The sequence below is a fragment of the Leucopleurus acutus genome (genome assembly GCF_964270905.1).
Source record: "Leucopleurus acutus genome assembly, chromosome: 7".
Lineage (NCBI taxonomy): Eukaryota > Metazoa > Chordata > Mammalia > Artiodactyla > Delphinidae > Leucopleurus > Leucopleurus acutus.
Genome location: NC_139150.1, coordinates 112,888,773 through 112,904,018, shown reverse-complemented (window position 1 = coordinate 112,904,018; position 15,246 = coordinate 112,888,773).

Here is a 15,246-nt window from a genome sequence, read left to right as displayed (position 1 = left end):
AGACTGGTCTCCGCCCCAGGCCTCGGTTCCGCCTGGAGACCTGGCCACGAGCCTCCAACCTGGCCATCCGTCTTGGCACAGGAGGTGCGGGAAGGCTGGCCGCCTGCCTGAACCAGGGCCTGAGGCAATTCAAAACCCGGTCTGACTCCTGACCCTGCAGCTGGAGTCGCCGCAGGAAAGCGTCGGGTTGGCCGGGGCGCCGGCGGGGATCTCCCTGAGGAGCTGGTGGAGGGGCCTGAGTCCTCTGTGCCCAGGTCCTCGAGGGCCAGCCGCACGGCCTGGGTGCCTGAGCAACAGGGCGCAAAACTCTCCTCTCAGAAGGATAACTATAGACAGTCTCCTGGGGAGTCACCAAAGCGTCGCGGGTGATTTCCAGCGCCCCTGGTTTCAAGATCTGAGCGTTTTAGAGTGAGGATGGAGTGCTGATAGAAATTTAGGGAGAATCACTCTGAGGCTCTCCTCACATTTTAGCGTCTTTCCTCCGCTTGGGTTTTTTTGACCACTCAGTGTAGATTTAGGTTGCAAGCGTCCATCCAAAAAGATGCCTGTCTTTGGGGCTAATAGCGCCTTGTCCCCGTTTCTCACAGAATAATCCTTTTCCTCAGACTCCCACCAGTTTTAGCCGTGATTTCTCCTTCCTGAATCCAAATGGAATGCACAGCGTTCCACGTGAGCCCTGAATGAGAGAAGATTTGGAGACAGTCTCTCTTTTTCAATTCTTAAATGGGTATTAAAGAATCATTCCTTTTCACCAAATTCCACCCTGGATTCATTCGTTCGGTCCTGCACGAGTGAGTATTGACCCTCGGCCAAGGGCTTTCTTAGACATAAATAATTTGGTCTTGGAGACACTTCTGCCCTTAGTAGGTCCTGGCAAGCACAGGATAAGATAACCCAGGGAAATCTTTATGCCCCCAGCTGAGGAACACAGGGAATATCATTAGTAAAGCTACTAGAAACCCAAGCGGGGATGGAGTTCTGGATTCAGAGACTTCAAGTGGTTTAAATCAGGGGTCCCCAACTCCCTACGGGCCAGTACCGGTCCATGGACTGTTAGGAACAGCAGGAGGTGAGCGGCGGGCCAGCGAGTGAAGCTCCATCTGTATTTACAGCCGCTCCCCATTGCTCTCATTGCCGCCTGAGCTCCGCCTCCTGTCAGATCAGTGGTGGCACTAGATTCTCCCAGGAGCGCGAACCCTACTGTGAACTGCGCATGCGGGGGATGTATGTTGCGCGCTCCTTATGAGAATCTAATGCCTGATGATCTGAGGTGGAGCTGAGGCGGTGATGCTAGCGCTGGGGAGCAGCTGCAAATACAGATTATCCTTAGCAGAGAGGTCTGACGGCACAGAGACCATCATAAATCAACTGCAGACTCCGGTCACAACCCTATTAGTGAGTGGCAAGTGACAAGCTGCATCTGGTGGCAGGCTTTATAGTGGCAGGTGAGTTGATGTACTTCAGTTGTTCAGCTGCATCTGGTGGCAGGCTTTAAGTCAGAAACCGACACTTATTTTAGTCCGTGTGTGGCCCGCCCATTATTTTATTTACCACTTCCATCCGTGCCTCTTTCCTGCACTGCGCACTCGTCTCAGTCACAGTTTTGGTAAGCCCACAAGCGAATCCTAGCCAAAATGAGTAAAAAACAAACGTTGCGGGAGAGCTTCTTTGAAAAGGGGGAAGGAACCGATGATGAGACAGCAGAAGACTCTAAGACTGCCAACGAAAAGAAAGCTGCATTTAAAAGAAAATACCGAGAGTCCTACTTACATTACGGGTTCAGCGCAACAGGTGATTCACATTCTCCAAGCCCGCTTTATATATTATGTGGTGACCTGCTATCCAATGAAGCCATGAAACCTTCAAAACTGCTTTGCCACATGGAGACCAAGAACCCTGCATTAAAAGACAAGGCTTTGGAGTTTTTCAAAAGGAAAAAACATGAACATGAAGAACAGAAGCAATTACTGAAGGCCACCCCTTCATCCCATGTGTCTGCCCTGAGAGCATCGTTCTTAGTGGCTAACCACATGGCTCAAGCTAAGAAGCCCCTTACTGTTGGTGCAGAGTCGATCCTGCCTGCTGCTAAGGGCATTTGTCGTGAACTTTTAGGAGAGGCTGCAGTTCAAAAGGTGGCACGTGTTCCTCTTTCAGCTAGCACCGTAACTAGACAAATTGATGAAATAGCAGAGGATATTAAGGCACAATTGTTAGAGAGGATCAATGAGTCACCGTGGTACGCAATCCAGGTTGACGAGTCTACCGCTGTTGACAACAAGGCAACAGTGCTTGCTTTTGTGTAATATGTTTTTCAGGAGGATGTGCCTGAGGATGTGTTATGTGCGCTTTTGTTGACAAACAACACCACAGCACAGCTGCAGAACTAGTCAAGTCTTTGAATGATTACATATCAGGAAAACTGATTGGGTCATTTTGCATCGGTATATGTATGGACAGAGCGGCTGCCATGACTGGACAGCTTTCTGGTTTCACTACTCGGGTCAAAGAGGTCACTTCTGAATGTGAGTCCACACACCGTGTCATCGTAGAGAAATGCCGGCTAGCTAAAAAATGTCACCTTAATTTAACAACGTTTTGCAGGATGTGATTAAAATTATCAACCACGTTAAAGTACATGCCCTTAACTCATGTCTGTTCACGCAGCTCTGTGAGGATTTGAACACAGAACACACACGTCTTCTCTTATACACAGAAGTGAGATGGTTTCTAAAGGTAGATCACTGGCCAGAGTTTCTGAGTTACGAGAGCCACTCCAGAGATTTCTTTTAGAAGAACAGTCACCACTGGCAGCACATTTCAGTGACACAGAATGGGTCACAAAACTTGCTTACTTGTGTGACATATTCCACCTGCTCAACGACATCAATCTGTCACTTCAGGGGAGAACGACAACTGTGTTCAAGTCAGCAGATAAAGTGGCTGCATTCAAAGCCCAGCTGGAATTGTGGGGGCAGCGAGTGAACACTGGGATTTTTGACATGTTTCAAACATTAGCAGAGATTTTGAAGGAGACTGAGCCAGGGCCTTCTTTCTCCCACCTGGTGCATGGTCACCAATCTCAGCTTTCAGAAGAGTTTGAGCCTTACCTCCCAACCACAAAAGACCCCTGAACTGGGAAGGAATGGATCCGCGACCCATTTGTGAATAAGCCAGGTGAATCGACTTTGTCCGTGCTAGAAGAGGATCAACTGCTTGAGATCGCAAGTGACGGTGGCCTTAAAAGTGTGTTTGAGACAATGTCAAATCTCCATATGTTCTGGATTAAAGTCAAGGTGGGGTATCCTGAGATGGCCACAAAAGCACTGAAAAGCCTGCTTCCATTTCCAGCACCCTATCCTTGAGAAGCGGGGTTTTCTGCAGTGACAGCAACCAAAATGAGATCATGGAGTAGACTGGACATAAACAGCACACTTCGGGTGTCACTGTCTCCCATCAGCCCCAGGTGGGACCATCTAGTTGCAGGAAAACAAGCTCAGGGCTCCCACTGATTCTGCATGATGGTGAGTTGTATAATTATTTCATTATATATTACAATGTAATAATAGTAGAAATAAAGTGCACAATAAATGTAATGCACTTGATTCATCCCCAAACAATTCCCACCCCACTCCACACTCTGTGGAAAAACTGTCTTCCACGAAACCTGTCTCTGGTGCCAAAAAGGTTGGGGACCGCAGTTTTAAATCCCGCTTAATGATTTGCCAGCTGGGTATTTTGCACAAGGTACTTAATCTTTCTGGGCATCCGTTTGCTTACAGGGCCGTGGGCAGGATTAAATCAGAGAATCTCTGAAGCTTCTCAGCACAGTGACCTGCTCACTGTAAAAACATTCAGTGACTGTTAGCTGTTGTTACAGATAGTAACAATGTTCTTAGCAAAACTTAAGGACTCAGCCTCCAAATGGAAATTTTTAAGGCAAATTATGTCCGTAGTTAATTCGTGTACACAATTAAGAATCTTTGTGAGTTTATCTATTTTAAAAAGTGTTGCCTCTGCATTTTCCTAGAAATTAGCTCAAGAAGCATTGGCAGGCGGATTCTTAACCACTGCGCCACCAGGGAAGCCCATTGGTAATTTTTAGTGTTCCTTGCCTTGTGTTGCATCACCCTGATCTCTGTCTTCATCTTCACTTGGCATCTCCCTGTTGTGTGCAGGTCCCTGTTTTCAAACTTCTGTTTTTTTATAAGAACACCAGTCACATTAGACTAGGGCTCACCTTCATTGCCTCATGTTAACTTGGTTACCTCTGCAAGGACTCTATCTTCAAATAAGGTCACATTCCTAGGTACTGGGAGTTAAGACTCCAAAGTATCTTTTTTTAAAATTGAAGTATACTTAATTTGCAATTTTGGGTAGTTTCAAGTGTGCAGCAAAGTGATTCAGTTAAACATATATATTCTTTTCAGATTCTTTTCCATTATAGGTTTTAAAAAATATTGAGTATAGATCCTTGTGCTATACAGTAGGAACTTATTTTATATATAGTAGTGTATATATTTTAATCCCAAACTCCTAATCTATGCCCCTGCTATCTGCTTTGGTAAGCATAAGTTTGCTTTCCATGTCTCTGAGTCTATTTCAGTTTTGTAAATAAGTTCATTTGTGTAATTTTTAAAGATTCCACATAAAGTGATATCGTATAATATTTGTCATCCACTGTCTGACTTATTTCACTTAGTATGATAATCTCCAGGTCCATCCGTGTTACTGCAAATGGAATTATTCCATTCGTTTTTATGACCGAGTAATATTCCATTGTGTGTGTGTATATATATATATATATATATATATATATATATATATATATATATATATATATCATATCTTCTTTATCCATTCATCCATCAATGGACACTTAGGTTGCCTCCATGTTTTGGCTATTGGAAATTGTGTTGTTGTGAAGATTGGGATGCATGTATCTTTCCAAATGAGGTTTTCTCTGGATATATGTCCAGTAGTGGGATTGCTGGATCATATGGTAGCTCTACTTTTAGTTTCTTAAGGAACCTCCATACTGTTCTCCATAGTGGCTACACCAATTCACATTCCCACCAACAGTGTAGGAGATTTCCTTTTCTCCACACCCTCTCCAGCATTTATTATTTGTAGACATTTTATGGTGGCCAGTCTGACTGTTGTGAGGTGATACCTCATTGTAGTTTTGGTTTGCATTTCTCTAATAATTAGCTATGTTGAGCATCTTTTCATGTGCCTTTGAGTTTATTTCTGTATATGGTGTTAGAGAATGCTCTAATTTCATTCTTTTACATGTAGCTGTCCAGGTTTCCCGGCACCACATGTTGAAGAGACTGTCTTTTCTCCATTTTATATTCTTGCTTCCTTTGTCATAGATTAATTGACCATAAGTGAGTGGGTTTATTTCTGGTTTTCTATTCTGTTCCATTGATCTATATGTCTGTTTTTCTGCCAGTACCATACTTTTTTGATGACTGTAGCTTTGTAATGTAGTTTGAAGTCAGGGAGCGTGAGTCCTTCAGCTTCTTTCTTCTTTCTCAAGATTCTTTTGGCTATTTGAGGTCTTTTGTGTTTCCATATAAATTAAAAAATTTTTTGTTCTGGTTCTGTGAAAATGCCATTGGTAATTTGATAGAGATTGCATTGAATCTGTAGATTGCCTTGGATAGTATGATCATTTTAATAACATTGATGCTTCCAAAACAAGAATCTGGTGTATCTTTCCATCTGTTTGTGTCGTCTTCAGTTTCTTTCATCAGCATCTTAAAGTGTTCAGAGTAGAGGTTTTTGTCTCCTTAGTAGGTTTATTCATAGGTATCTTAATCTTTTTGATGGAGTGGTAAATGAGATTGTTTTCTTAATTACTCTTTATAATATTTTGTTGTTAGTGTATAGAAATTAAACAGATTTTTGTATATTTTGTATCCATCAACTTTGCTGAATTAATTGATGAACTGTAGTAGTTTTCTGGTAGCATCTTTTGGATTTTCTACTTATAGTAACATGTCAGCTGCAAGGAGTGACAGGTTTATTTCTTCTTTTCCAATTTGGATTCCTTTTATTTCTTTTTCTTCTCTGATTGCTGTGGCTAAAACTTCCAAAACTATGTTGAATAAATGTGGCAAGAGTGGGCATCCTTGTCTTGTTCCTGATCTTAGAGGAAATGCTTTCAGCTTTTCAGCATTGAGTATGATGTTAGCTGTGGGTTTGTCCTATATGGCCTTTATTATGTTGAGGTGTGTTCACTCTATGTCCATTTTCTGAAGAGTGTTTCTCATAAATGTATATTGAATTTTATCAAAAACTTTTTCTGCATTTATTGAGGTGATCGTATGGTTTTTATTCTTCAATTTGTTAATGTGATATATCACATTGATTGATTTCCAGATATTGAAAATCCTAGGATCCCTGGGATAAATCCACTTGATCATGATGTACAATCTTTTTAATGTATTGTTGGAGTTGATTTGCTAGTATTTTGTTGAGAATTTTTGCATCTGTGTTCATCAGTGATATTAGCCTGTCGTTTTCTTCTTTTTTTCATATCTTTGTTTGATTATGGGGTCAGGGTGATGGTGGCCTCATAGAATGAGTTTGAAAGTGCTTCTTCCTCTGCAGTTTTTGGAATAATTTCAGAAGGATAAGTGTTAACTCTTCTCTAAATGTTTGGTAGAATTCACCTCCCTCCCTCCCTCCCTTCCTTCCTTCTTTCTCTTTTGTACTTTGGACAGTACTCATATTTGTTATCTGTAGGAAGTTTGGGTCAGCGAAGAGCATAGTTGGTTTTATCCAAAGTGGAAAACTATGGTGGTGGCCTTTGTAAAGTGATAGAAGACAGTGTGGTGTGGTGAGTGATCACGGCTTTGGAATCAGACTGCCTGGTTTCAGATCTTAGCTTTATCACTTACACTCTGTGTGTCCTTGGACAAATTACTTAACCTCTTTATATCACCTAGGCTGTGAAATAGGTGAAAAATGTTACCTATTTCATAGGCTTATTATGAATATTAAATGCATAATATGCTTTGCAGTGTCTGATATATAAGTGCTAATAAATGTCAGGTGTTTTCATTCTTATCGGCAATATTAATAATGATAAAAGGGGAAACTCAGAATATTCTGAGAAATCCTACTTAAGAAGGATGTATCTCAAATTCTTCCCTCAAGCTTAAGGGGACTAAATCCATTATATTAAAAATGATAATTAAATGTTTACCAAGTGCAAACTGTGGACTGATTTTACTAAGACAAATAACACACAGTTCCTATTATTGATGAGTAAATATATGTGTGGTTTCCAAAAGTCAAAAAATAATGAGAGAACAAAGTGAAATGTATAAATTGTCTGAGCATAGTGCACATATAAAGCACAAAGATCAAGTGCTTAATTTTAAAAGAGATCCTTGTTTCTCACCAACATGTTTATCCCAGAATCTATCCATGATCTGAGAGAGATTTAAGTTTTAGACAACCAAGCTTATTGGTGAGCATTCTGGGCTTAATATCTGTAGTAAAGGGCGGTATGTGATACTATCTCACCTACCGTTGCCTTTTTTTTGGGGGGTGGGGGGTTGAAAGGGCAAGAAGAAGTATGCAGGTGGCAGTGGAAACAAGATTCAAGATGGGCAGCAAGGTATTATTCTTCTTGGCAAGTTGAAGCCTCCAGGGCAAAGACTGAATTGGACAAGGTTTGTTTTACGTTTCCAATGTTTGGTGCTTTGAGATGCAGTGGTGAGAGCTGAGCAGAAAGGCACTCAGTGCCTGAGGATATAGGATGACACAGGAGTGCAGTCTTGGGGGGTATAGTCCTCCGAGGAAGATATCTTTCCACTGAGGTCGAAAGGCTGAGTAGAAGTCGGTGCAGACAGAGTGGATGAGGGGAGAGCACTCCCAGCAGCAGGAACAGAATGTGCAAAGATTTCCCAGATGAAGGAAACACGGTGAATTCACGGAGGGGAAGGGAGGCTAGAGGCTGAAGAGCTGAGTGAGAAGAGATGAAACTAGGAAAGAGCAGAGGCCAAATAATACTGTCCTTGTTGGCTACAGGCAACATCTTCATTCTTATCCCAAGAATAAGGGAGCTATTGAAAGGTTCAAGTTGAAGGATACAGGTCAGGATGGCGGTGGGGCGGGGCTGCAGAAAGTGCCTTTTGCCTTTGACACGCAGGATGAATTAGAAGAAGCAAAAGTGGGTGAAGGGAGACCAATTAGGAGATTACGATAATAATCTAGATGAGAATTAATTATGATGGTGGAAATTGAGAGGAACGGACAAACTAGGAGGTAAAACTGACAGTACTTGATGGATTGGAAATGGGTTCCAGGGGGAAGGAAGTGACAAAAGTGATTCCTAGGTTTCTGGTTGGCAGAGGTAGGTGGACAGTGGTGCTGTTTACTGAGGTAGGGATCATGGGAAGAGGCTTAGATTCAGGTGGGACGATTGTGGGTCTAGAAGGAATGACAGGACTCCTATTAGTTTTACATAAATCAGTGTCCCAGAGGAAAGAATGGTGGTGGACACTGCAATCCCAAATGTATTGAATGGATTGGGGGAGAATGTAGAAGTGGATTTCCATTGGTTTTTGTTGCTAATTTGGGCAAGTCCTAGAATGGGGGTGGTAAAGAAGAGGAGGAGTGTGACCACATTCAACTGCAGAGATGAACTTGTCCTCGAAGCTACCAGTGGGCATTGGGCTTGTGCGCAGCTCCCGGCTGAATGGGAGGAAGGGGGGATGGAGTAGAGGGGTCCCCGGGCAGGCAGAGAACATTGATTTTCTTTCCCTTGTCCTTCCTGTCGTTACTCTCTCTGGGTGTGGCAGCCTCTCTCAGGAAGGGCTGGGACCCGTGGTTCCCCCTGGCATCCCCAGAGCATATATGGGTGCATGTTTTGCTTGAAGATTTGGCTTGAGGAAAGGCAAGTGGTAATTAACGAACAAGCTTTGAGGTGGGCAAGTTCCTAATTTTAAAGAGATGGTGGGCGGGAGTTCATCTTTTGGCTGATTGAACGACACAACATTTTGTCCCCCTGGAAACAATGTTCTGAATGGTGACTGGATGTTTCAAACATTATTTCTCTTAAAATGGATTCTGAATTGAAACTTGGATTCCTGAAAAGATGTATCTGATCACATTTGGTCTGATGTGACTTGAGGAAATTTGATTACATTGTATCATTATTTCAAAGAGTGTTTACTGAGCACTTGGTATCTTCCAGGAACACATTTGGTGCTGGACAGGTGCTGGTGGATGTGATGGAGGGATTTACGTGTTAGAGACATGACTAAGCGTGTGGGGCACCAGAAGGGGAGTACAGAGAGGGGGCAGCATGGCGGGGCGGAGGAACCTGATGAAGCCACCATGGGGCAGAGAGAGCAGTGAGGAAGGTGGCAGGAGGTCCCTGAAGGGATTGTCACCCACGTTGAAGCTGTTGGACTTTATCCTCTTTGTGGTAGCTGTGCTTTGTTCAAGGAAGTGGCCCCTTCAGATACGTGTCTTTAACGGTCACCCTTGCTACTGAGTAGGAATGCATGGGAGAAGAGCAAAAACCAACAGGGGGAGCCAGTTAGGTGCTTGCACAGTAAGGATATGAGAGGCGGGAGGGGAAGGGAGGAAACATAGGGTGTGAGGGTCACTCAGAGGGTAGAATCAGGGTTTGTGATGGATGGGCATGCAGGGGGGCAGCCATGGTGGGTGAATCAGTGTGTTAATTTCCTGTTGCTGCTATAACAAATTACCACAAACTGGGCAGAAACAACAGAAATTTATTCTCTCACAGTTCCGGAGGCTTGAGGTCAAAATCAGGATGTGAGCAGGGCTGCGCTCCCTCCAAAGGCTTAGGCAGAAGCTTTCCTTACTCCCCCCAGCTTCTGTGGTGGTGGCATCCTTGTCAAAAGCTTTTACTGCATCTATTGAAATGATCATATGGTTTTTATTCTTTAATTTGTTGATGTGTTTATCACACTGATTGAATTGCGGATATTGAAGAATCCTTGCATCCCTGGGATAAATCCCACTTGATCATGGTGTATGATCCTTTTAATGTGTTGTTGGATTCAGTTTGCCAGTATTTTGTTGAGGATTTTTGCATCTATGTTCATCAGTGATATTGGCCTGTAATTTTCTTTTTTGTAGTATCTTTGTCTGGTTTTGGTATGAGGGTGATGGTGGCCTCATAGAATGAGGTTGGGGGTGTTCCTTCCTCTGCAATTTTTTGGAAGTTTGAGAAGGGTGGGTGTTAGGTCTTCTCTAAATGTTTGATAGAATTCACCTGTGAAGCCATCTGGTCCTGGACTTTTGTTTGTTGGAAGATTTTTTTTTTTTTTTTCGGTACGCGGGCCTCTCACTGTTGTGGCCTCTCCCGTTGTGGAGCACAGGCTCCGGACGCGCAGGCTCAGTGGCCATGGCTCACGGGCTCAGCCGCTCTGCGGCACGTGGGATCCTCCCGGACTGGGGCACGAACCCGTGTCCCCTGCATCGGCAGGCAGACTCTCAACCACTGCGCCACCAGGGAAGCCCTTGTTGGAAGATTTTTAATCACAGTTTCAATTTCATTACTTGTGATTGGTCTGTTCATATTTTCTGTTTCTTCCTGGTTCAGTCTTGGAAGGTTATACCTTTCTAAGAATTTGTCCATTTCTTCCAAGTTGTCCATTTTATTGGCATAGAGTTGCTTGTAGTAGTCTCTTAGGATGCTTTGTATTTCCGCGGTGTCTGTTGTAACTTCTCCTTTTTCACTTCTAATTTTATTGATTTGAGTCCTCTCCCTCTTTTTCTTGATAAGTCTGTCTAATGGTTTATCAATTTTGTTTATCTTCTCAAAGAACCAGCTTTTAGTTTTGAGCTTTTTTATTGTTTTCTTTGTTTCTGTTTCATTTATTTCTGCTCTGATCTTTATGATTTCTTTCCTTCTGCTAACTTTGGGTTTTGCTTGTTCTTCTTTCTCTAGTTACTTTAGGTGTAAGGTTAGATTGTTTACTTGAGATTTTTCTTGTTTCTTGAGGTAGGCTTGTATAGCTATAAACTTCCCTCTTAGGACTGCTTTTGCTGCATCCCATAGGTTTTGGATCATCGTGTTTTCATTGTCATTTTTCTCTAGGTATTTTTTGATTTCCGCTTTAATTTCTTCAGTGATCTCTTGGTTATTTAGTAACGTATTGTTTAGCCTCCATGTGTTTGTGTTTTTTACGTTTTTTTCCCTGTAATTCATTTATAATCTCATAGCGTTGTGGTCCAAAAAGATGCTTGATATGATTTCAATTTTCTTAAATTTACTGAGGCTTGATTTGTGACCCAAGATGTGATCTATCCTGGAAAATGTTCCATGTGCACTTGAGAAGAAAGTGTAATCTGCTGTTTTTGGATGGAATGTCCTATAGATATCAATTAAATCTATCTGGTCTATTGTGTCATTTAAAGTTTCTGTTTCCTTATTTATTTTCATTTTGGATGATCTGTCCATTGGTGTAAGTGAGGTGTTAAAGTCCCCCACTATTATTGTGTTACTGTCGATTTCCTCTTTTATAGCTGTTAGCGGTTGCCTTATGTGTTGAGGTGCTCCTAAGAACATGGTTTAGATGACGGAAATATTTAGACCCAGTTAAAAATCAGGGTTGAAGCCTCAACTCTGTGAGGTAGGTACAATTATTAGTATCATTTCATAAACTGGGAAATTGGGACATAGAAGCTCACATGTAACAGAGCTGAGATTTGAATCCAGACAGTCTGATTCAGAGCCTGTGCTTAACCACCCTGGCAGATACCTTTTGTCATATTAATTTTTGTGTTTGTCTAGGCAAATGCAAACTTTCCAGTATGTAAACTTGCACAGAGATATCAATCTGAGTTGCTGCTGTATCTAGCACAATATGTCGATATCATGATGAGCGTGGAGCAGATGATGCCTGGGTAGAGATGAAACGTCTGTTCAGGGTAAATTTTCTACTTTGATGAGTAACCAAAGAGAGAGATGGTGTGGCCAGGAACCCAGATAAAATCAAAGACTCTACCATCATCATTACGTTTCTGGGGTGGGATGATGGATGGGAACATATTAAGTCATTTTCCCACTAACCAGTAAGAGTCAATCCCAATTGCTGTTCAGACTATTTGAGTTTTAATGCTAGCCCACACCTCACCTGGGAATAATCATGAGATCACATACTTAGTAACTTGAAAAATTTCCATCTTTAAATGGCATCTGTTCCAGGAAAAATTCTTTGAGTTAATGTGGACAGCCCTGCCCGTGGGCAATATATACCAGAAGAAGCACATATATTAGAGACCTCAGAATTTAACTTGGGGGCACAAAATAGCCATCAATCTCTGGTAAAGACAGAAAGGGCCATAGAGTAACCATCATCAATGGAGAATACTCTACCCAGCAAAGCTGTCCTTCAGAAATGAGTGAGAGATACTTGTGCAAACAAAAGCTAAGGGAGCTCCTCACCACTAGACCCACCTTACAGGAAATGCTAAGGGTGTTCTTCAAGTGTAAATAAAGTTAATTAACATTGTAAAAATGTATGAATGCGTAAAACACATTAGTAATGATAAAATATAGTCAAAGTCAGATTCTTTAATATTGTAATGGTGGTTCATAATTCACTTACAACTCTAGCTTAAAAGTTAAAAAACAAATGGATTAAAAAATATAATCATAATAGTTTGTTATTGGATACACAATGTAAACAAGATGTAAAGTGTAACATCAATAACGTAAAATGTGAGGAAGGGGGAGAAGTAAAAGCATAAGGGTTCTGTATGCTATTGAAGTTAAGTAGTTATCAACTTACAATTGGATGTTATAACTATAAGGTATTTTGTGTAAGTGAGGGTAACCACAACATAGTACTGGAATTCCAAGCCAGAGCAATCAGGCGAGAAGAAGAAATAGGAGGCATCCAAAAAAATGAAAGAGGTGAAATAAATTGTTCCCATTTGCAGATGACAAAGTGTTACTTGTAGAAAACCCTAAAGACTCCACCAAAAACTCTTACACCTAAAAATGCATTCAGTATATCTGCAGGATACAAAGTAAACATACAGAAATCAATTGTCTACCTATATGTTAACAGTGAAACATCTGACAAAGAAATAAAGAAAACAGTCCCATTCACAATAGCATCAATAACAAGGAAATACTTAAGAATAAGTTTAACCAAGGAAGTGAAATATCTCTCCACTGAAAAGTATAAGCCACTGATGAAAGAAGTTGAAGAAGACACAGATAAATGGAAAGACATCCTGTGTTCATAGATCAGAAGAATTAATATTGTTTAAATGCCCAAGTTTCCCAAAGCTGTCAATAGAGTCAATGCAATCCCTTTCAAAATTCCAATGGCATTTTTCACAAAAATAGAAAAACAATCCTAAAATTTGTATGGAACCACAAAAGACCCTGAGCAACCAAAGCAATCATGAGAAAGAAGAACAAAGCTGGAGGCATCACATGTCCTGATTTCAAACTATATTACAAAGCTATAGTAATCAAAATAGTATACTGGCTTAAAAACACATAGACCAATGGAACAGAACAGAGAGCCCAGAAATAAGGCCCTGCATTAACAGTCAACCAATATTAGACAAGGGAGGCAACTGCTCTCAATGGGGAAAGAATAGTCTCTTCCATAAATGATGCTGGGAAAACTGGATAATCACATGCAGAAGAATGAAGCTGGACCCCTGTCTTATATCACCCACAAAAAATAACTTGAAATGGATTAAAGACCTGATTGTAAGGCCTGAAACTTTAAAACTCCTAGAAGGAAACAAGTGAAAATGCTCCTTGACTTGGTCTTGGCAGCAAGTTTTTAGATATGGCAACAAAAGCACAAGCAACAAAACCAAAAATCAGCAAGTGGAACTACATTGACGAAAAAGCTTCAGCACAGAAAAAGAAAGAATCAACAAAATGAAAAGAAGACCTACATAATGGGATAAAGTATTTGTAAACCATATGTTTGATAAGGGATTAATATCAAAATATATAAGGAACTCAAGCAACTCAGGAGTAAAAGAACAAGCCAATTAAAAAACTGGTCAAGGCAGATGAATGGATAAAGAAGATGTGGCACATGTATACAATGGAATATTACTCAGCCATAAAAAGGAACAAAATTGAGTTATTTGTTGTGAGGTGGATGGACCTAGAGTCTGTCATACAGAGTGAAGTAAGTCAGAAAGAGAAAAACAAATACCGTATGCTAACACATATATATGGAATCTAAAAAAAAAGGTTCTGAAGAACCTAGGGGCAGTACAGGAATAAAGATGCAGACGTAGAGAATGGACTTGAGGACACGGGGAGGGAGAAGGGTAAGCTGGGATGAAATGAGAGAGTGGCATGGACATATATACACCACCAAATGTAAAATAGATAGCTGGTGGGAAGCAGCCGCATAGCACAGGGAGATCAGCTCGGGGCTTTGTGTCCACCTAGAGGGGTGGGATAGGGAGGGTGGGAGGAGACACAAGAGGGAAGAGATATGGGGACATATGTATTTGTATAGCTGATTCACTTTGTTATACAGCAGAAGCTAACACACCATTGTAAAGCAATTATACTCCAATAAAGACGTTAAAAAAGAAACAAAAAGAAAAACAAGTCAAGGACTTGAATAGACATTTTCCCAAAAAAGACATTCAGATGGCCAACAGGTACATGAAAACGTGCTCAATATCACTAATTGTCAGGGAAATGCAAGTCAAAACCACAATGAGAGATCACCTGACACCTGCTATTATCAAAAAGACAAGAGAAGGAAAGTGTTGGCCAGGATGTGAAGAAAAGGAAACCCTTGTGCACTGTTGGTGGGAATGCCCCTATGGAAAACACTATTGAGGTTCCTCAAAAAATTAAAAGTAGAGCTGTCATGTGATCCAGCAATCCCACTTCTTGGTATTTATCTGAAGGACACAAAAATTATACCTGCATCCCCATGTTCATTGCAGCATTATTTATATGGTCAAGATACAGAAACAACCTAATTATCCACTGATGGATGAATCGATAAAGAAAACATGGTATATGTACACAATGGAATATTATTCAGCCACAGAAAGAGGAAAATCCTGCTGTTTGTGACAACATGGGTGAAACTTGTGGGTTTTATGCTCAGTGGAATAAGTCAGACTGAGAAAGACAAATATTGTATGATTTACATGCAGAATCTAAAAACATTGAACTCCTAGGAACAGATTAGATTGGTGGTTGCCAGGGGTGGAACTGGTGGAAATGGGTGGAAGTGGTTA